This window comes from Pinus tabuliformis, chromosome 8, assembly GCF_031772625.1.
Source record: "Pinus tabuliformis cultivar Carrire ecotype Pingquan chromosome 8, CPIR1, whole genome shotgun sequence".
In the NCBI taxonomy this organism is placed as follows: Eukaryota; Viridiplantae; Streptophyta; class Pinopsida; order Pinales; family Pinaceae; genus Pinus; species Pinus tabuliformis.
Window position 1 is genome coordinate 1,694,441,527 of NC_142294.1, and position 5,910 is coordinate 1,694,447,436.

The window sequence follows — 5,910 nt, forward strand, 5'->3', positions numbered from 1 at the left end:
TTTTGATGCTGCTAAATTGATGATCAACATAGAGGAGGTTATGTATTATGCATGTCTTCCACAATAGTGTATAATCGGGATAATCTCTGTTGAATATGTATTTATTATTCAAAATTTCAACAAAAATGAGTCTTTAAGAGGATAGAAATACATAAAAAGAAAATTCTGTTTTAAAAAAAAAATCACAGTCCCCTTTGTTTTTATATTTCACTCAAAATTATTTGTCTCCACCTCCATATATGGTTTTTCAAAAGATGTACAGGCAGTATGATAGGGGTGTTTATGAGAAAATATCCCACTAACTCCACTAGACTCCATGCACATCCTCAAGTGGTGGAAATATTTACAAGGGCAAACTAAGTAAATTTCTTTGAGAATTTTAGAGGGTTTGATGATGAAATTGCCCATGAATTTTCTCTCTTTCTGGTCCCTCACACAATAACTCATGCTACTGTAACCATTAGAGGCCTCTCCATTGAAATAACCCCTAAATTCATCAGTAAGGTCACTACCCTTCCTCTTGGTCTGCCTTGGAGTAAAGATGAAAAAATAATTGGCCAGGATGCCAAGAGGAAATTTTTCCAAGATAATGAAACCCTTGTTGAAGACAAAAATGGAATTAGGATGGCTAGTGTACCATATCCCTGGGATGAGGTTAGCTACCAAGTGATAAAATACATTTCTTGTGAGGGGAGGCACATCATTGTTTATGGATATCATTTCAGAATCCTCCAAGAATTGAGATATTGCATGGATACCCCAGCACATCAAAAGCTCAGTATCCCTTACTTTCTCCTTTAGTCCCTCATTGACTCCATCACCAAGGTACAAGAAGGAAATTCCACAGTAGCTAGCGCACCATGGCTAATCAAGATCCTAGTAGAAGAAGCCCTCCATACCCTTACAATCCCTATAGCATGGAAAGTTTTTAGAAATATGACAGCTGAGGATGACATCAAGGCACTAACCTATGATGTCAGTCCTGCTGTCAGTGAGGAGGGAGAACAACAAGGAGGAGAAGATGAAGCCATTGGTGACATAGTAGAGCAAGAGAGGAAGGAGGAAATAAAAGAAATAGAGGAGGGGAGAGTTGAAGAGATAGAGCAGGAGGAGCAAAAAGAGACAGAAGAGGGAGAAAAGAGGCAGAGAGGGCAGAGAAAAGAGAAGAGTCCCCTGAAACTTTGGAAAGAGAAACAACAGCTGCCCTCAGTACACAAATCAAGCAGCAACAGAAGAGGAAAAGAAAAACCTCCATGTATTTCAGGGCAAGGAAGAGTACCAGAATTAAAACAGGCACACCTTAGCCCTCATCAAAGACTCCCATTAACATTGAAGATTCACCATTTGTAAAGGTGAAAGAATATCCTTCCAAGACACCCATAACCTATGAAAGGAGGACTACAAGATCTTCTACATGGAAGGGAAAGGTAATTCTACAAGACCCCAAAACATACCTACAGGGGGCTAAAACAGTCCTACAGGAGACACTGTCCAAACTATAGGAGACACAAAAAGTTGAGGAAAAAATAGGAGGACAGCCAGAGGTGAAAGAGGAACCACAAGAGCTACAAGAACCTGACCCCCAGCGTAATCTTGACTCCTATTACAGACTACTTGAGGCAGGCAAGATAAACCAACAAAATTTGCAATTCCACTATTTTTTGAATTGGAAAAAAGAGAGAGTGAGAACGCATAGGTGGATGCAGATAGCCAAGTCCAAAGGAGTTGAGGATATTGGCCACATGGAAGACAAAATCAAGGAAATGGGTAGGGAATTGAGTGCTCTTAGAGATAGAGAAGCCATTTCAAGAAGCCACCTTGAGAATGAGAATGAATTACTAAGGAGGCAGCTAAAGGAGAAAGAGACTCATTTGGCATACATTGCCAACTTATCCATAAAAGCATTACAATGCAGAACACTGACCAAATATTGTGGCCTCTATCTGAAGGATCAATGGCTTCAATTCCAAATAAAAACTTTGGCACAAAGAGGCATAATGCCTTTCCAAGACTACAGTCAGTTCATGGATTTGTGTGACCAAAGCACCTCCTAGGACAAAGAAAATATGGCCGAGTTCTATCTACACAACATGGCCCTCACAAACCTGAATGTGTGGGATCCCAATGCAAAGCTAGTGGATCTGCAATTAATGGCCATGGCGTCATGGATGAACCATGAAGAATTGAGGGTAGAAGAAATGAAAATATTGTTAATAAAAGAGCAGAATGAACCATTGATGATAAGAGCTAAGCCATCAGATCCTATGGCACTCATCAGCACACACAACCTGCTTGCCAATGACCCTCAGATTGCCCCTAAATATCTAGTCAATCAGGAACAAGCCATTGCACACTTTGAAGATATGCATAGGCTACTTGGGGATGACTGTGTGCATGCATGCATGAGAAGAAGGAACACCCTACCCCACAACTTATATATCAGAGAATACCATTCCCCCATGAGGTTGAAGGAGGCATTGAAAAGAGTGCCAATGTACAAGCGCTCCACGCAAAGGCTGAAGGTCAACTGATTGGCCTCAAACTGAGTCCTCCACTCATATTAGGCATGCGGAAGGCAAAAGAGAAGAAGAAGAGAAGGAGCAGGGGAAGGACATACAAAGAAAAGGCATGATTTTATGGAGAACATGATCAGACCACATTAGAAGCCTGGAATGCTAGGGAGGCCACCAGGGCCATAAAAGACGAAGAGATTGACTAGGTTGCTTAGACGATGAGCAACACCTTCAGTAGGGGGTGAAGATGAGCCTCAAAATGGGTAATTATATGGCTAATTTTACCTCCTAACCTAGTCAAATCAACGATTCTCTTAGCTTATTGCATGATTTTTTTGATTATTTATGCCTATAGGGTAAGTTGAGTTAGTTATTATGCCATGTGGTCTAACATGTATTTAATGCAGATTATTGATGGATTTCGAGGTCAAAGTCAAGGATCTAGTGGTCAAACTGAAGCAATAACTTGAAGTAGATAGTAGAGAGGACTTATAGGGGGGAATCCCCTTATTTATTTCTCCTCAGTTCGAATTTCCCTTCATTCAACTCAGAGTACAAGCAGCTGAATCATGCACAAGAAGGCAACCGAGCAAGTGGAAGATGATTGATAGTTATCTCAAGTTTTCTGAGCCAAGCCTACCTGATTTGAAGGAAGATGTTAGTAGCTTCAAATGTATAAGTAGAGAGGCCTAGGGCCTCACTAGGGTCAAATTTTTGTTTGCTTGTGTAAACTCTGCTCAAATTTCGAGCTTACTATTTTATGACAGTTTTATGTAATCTTTCTATTTTTTGATAATGAAGATGGAATCCTTTCTGAGCTAGCACTGAGTTACCTCAGAGGGCTGAAGCTCTTGGGTTAGGGCCTAATCCAAGAAGCCAAGCTTCTCTTTACTTGTATTTGTATGCTTTACTTCAGTTTGTATATTAGTTTGCTGTTAGATGTATTTCTCTTATGGTTAAGAATAGGTTGCTTTTGATGATTTAGTAGCTTGCTTCCATTTGTGCTTTCTGTAGCAGGTTAAGCAGTGATTAGAGAAGATTCAAAAGGCTAGTAATAATGCCTTGTCCTATCTTCCTTCCTCTGGGACCATGATTTGAGGCAAAAAACTCTCTTGCTGCCCCAAAAACACAGATTTTCCTCATTCCTAGGACTTCTAGTGTTTGTAGCTCTCTAGTAGGTTGATAGTTTAGTTTTACTTCGCTTTAGATCTTCTTTATCATGTTCACTTCTTATTTGCAATATTAATATTCCTTTTGCATGCTTTCCTTTCTTACAGAATTTCCCAACATCTCCTTCTATACATCATAGTTTAGGCCATTTTAATGCAAAACTCTGTTTTTCCCTAGGATGCACTCATTTCATTGGTTGCTTGATTTTCTTGGTTGATTGTCAGTTTCTATGCAGCAGATCTCTTCCAGTAGTAGGCTAGCTTACCACCAATCACACCCTCCATCTGATCCTTGCCCTATAGGTCTCCCAAACCTCACCTCAATTCTGCCTAGTTTGCTTCTTTTTTCATAGAACTTCTTCCTCTCTCCTTGAGCAAACCCAATCATATTTCTCTCTCCCAGTGATTCATGGTAGACCTTAGGCACCTAACACCTCATTCTAACCTTAATCCACATTTTCCACCCACTCTCACACCCTCAAACAACGAAAATTTCTCTCGGCCTCCTCTTGAAAGCCATATAGTTTTCCTATGTCCTCTTGTAGTTTTTCCTGTAGCTTTCTTTTGAAGAATGAGTGTGTTAAAAGCCTCTAGAAGGCCACCTAAGACCTCCTAGGATCCATCCACACCATCCTACATAAACTCCAAAACCGCCCTCTAATGCCACCTATTTGCTGCCAGACTCACACACAATAAAATTAGATGTATTTTAAATTCACATAAAAACACATAAAAAATCCAAAAATATGTTTTTTTGCTTATTTGCTTCCAGAAAGCATGGTTTAGATGTTGTTTACTTCCTTGAGTAGGTAATGGAATTTATTTTATGGTTTTCATAGTGTTTTTGGCAAAAGTAGAATTAGCTTGTTAATTAGGGTTTACTAGATTTTGCTTTACATTCCAGTCTTTCTCCTTTCTGCAGTTAGAAAGCATCTGTAGAGTAATCTTTCTTTCCTTTCAACACACATAGAGCTTCTTTTGAAATCTATAGAAGTTGGCTTGAGCTCCTAGTGATCTCACGCGACTGACCAGTGACAACCTATAGTGAGAACTAGTACTTGTGCATATAGCACTGACGCTTCCCATTTGTTACAAACAACTGGATTGATAAAAGTAAGATTGGTAGCCCAGGAGTTGTAGCATTCTTGCTGCATTACTAGCGCCCACCAATAAAGGAAATGACTTTGAGGACACAAATTGTAAGTTCATATAACAACAATTATCCCAACTCTAGTATTGCAAACACACAACCAATAATTAGGATACCAGAAAAATTTTATCAATGTAACATGATATAAAAATATGACCGTAAGTATCCCTCCTTTATCATGAATGAAACTATTGTTAGTGTCGGTTGCATAGTGGATTGATCCTCTTTCTAAAGTTGTAAGTTGTAGGAACTTGTATAGGTTTTTGGTGGAAGATTTCACCACTGACTTGTTGTAATGGATGCCTATTTATTTTTTAATTGCATTTTCTTTTATATGGTGAGATACTCTATGGGTAACCATGTAGGATAGACAAAAATACTTTTCTAAGCTATTATGTGAATATGCCAGCCATTGTTGTATAACTCCTAAGCAAAAAAATTGGATAGTCTCCTCTTTTTTTTCAAATTAAGTTGTTAATGGAATTTTAGATGTTGAACCCAAGAGATTTGCACAACTAATTGTTAAGGTTTTAAACTTCCTTCTATTCTTATATTCATTGTAGAAAGGATTCAACCAAGAAAAATATGAGCAACAACCATAAAAATCAATATGAGATACAACCTTCCTTCATACCATAAGAAAAGCAACCACCATTCAATCCCTTTTAGATTGTTAACCATGGTTCACCATTTTTTTTGGGTTAAACCCTTTAAAACTAGATATTGTTTTTACTTTTTTCCCATGACAATCACCATATAAATAAATCCATGGATCTTTGTGCAATCAAACTCATGGCGTGCTTCTTCGTGTTTGAAGCTCACTATGAATGTAATCTTGAATCAGTGACAATATTAAAGCATTTTTTTAGCACAACCCTAATACAGGTGTTCCATTTTATTTTACCTAAGAGTTAGACTATCTCTTTATGTGTGTCATATCCATGATGTAGTGATCTAGTGGATCAAAAATAATTCTCAAATTGAAAGTGTTCAACAGAGATCAAAATCTATACATTGGATAGATCTCAGCAATCTGAATCCAACACACCTCATTTCACTCAAATCTGACATCAGATGC